The 799-nt window shown below is 69.7% G+C and overlaps 1 protein-coding gene across 1 annotated transcript in view; it reads left to right on the forward strand.

Moving 5' to 3' along the window:
- BTBD2 (BTB domain containing 2) overlaps positions 1-799 on the forward strand; it is a 28,358-nt gene that overhangs the window by 16,217 nt on the left and 11,342 nt on the right.

The raw sequence follows: 799 nt of genomic DNA on the forward strand, positions 1-799 counted from the left end.
GGGGCCGAGCGCCGCTCTTTGCCTACCGCGGCCTGCGCCTCCCCCCTCCGAGTCGGGGGAGGATCCCGCTGGGCCTGGCCGGCGTCCGGCGCGCGGGGCTCCCGCGTGCGTGCGAGTGCGCGTGCGGCCACTCCCTCGCGGTGCTGTGTCTCCCGAGGGGTGGGGCGCCCCCCCGCGCGGCCCGCTTCCCCGTGCCGTGCGAGCGGCTGGCTCCCCGCCCCCCCCCCCCCCCGGCTCCAGAACTTTCCATCTCTGCACACAGAGACGCTATCCCAGGAAGCACGGACTCCCCACCCCCTGCCTCAGTGGCTGGGACCCAGTGGCTGGGACCCAGTCTCCCAGAGACCCCGGGAGTGGGTGTGATGCAGGGGCATTGTGGACCCAGAGACGGGTGCTCTGGGGCAGACGCACTGCAGGGTGAGCCCTGGGGACCGCGGGTGGATAGCACAGAGCGGGCGGCCCCCATGGAGTGCTCCGGCTGGGGGGTGGGCACCTCACTGCTTGTCCTCACCCATTGGGCCTTCCTGTCCTTGAGCTGAGAAATCATGGGCAGGTGGGACCCGTGTGGTCACATCACACTGGATGAACCCTTTGGCCTCACAGCTACCTAATGCTCCCCCGTGCTCCTGCCATTCCCCAGGCTCCGATGCCCTTCCCTGCAGCCTCAGACCTGCTCCCATGTCCCTGCCAAGCCTTGCCTGACCCTCGCTCCCATCTGTCTGTGCACTTAACCTGTGTCTGGCCTCCCTCCAAGATGGCCAGGACCCTAGTGCCCACAGCCTGAGCGCGGGGGGGGGGT

This window comes from Ursus maritimus, unplaced genomic scaffold (genome assembly GCF_017311325.1).
Source record: "Ursus maritimus isolate PB19 unplaced genomic scaffold, ASM1731132v1 scaffold_14, whole genome shotgun sequence".
NCBI classification, from domain to species: Eukaryota; Metazoa; Chordata; class Mammalia; order Carnivora; family Ursidae; genus Ursus; species Ursus maritimus.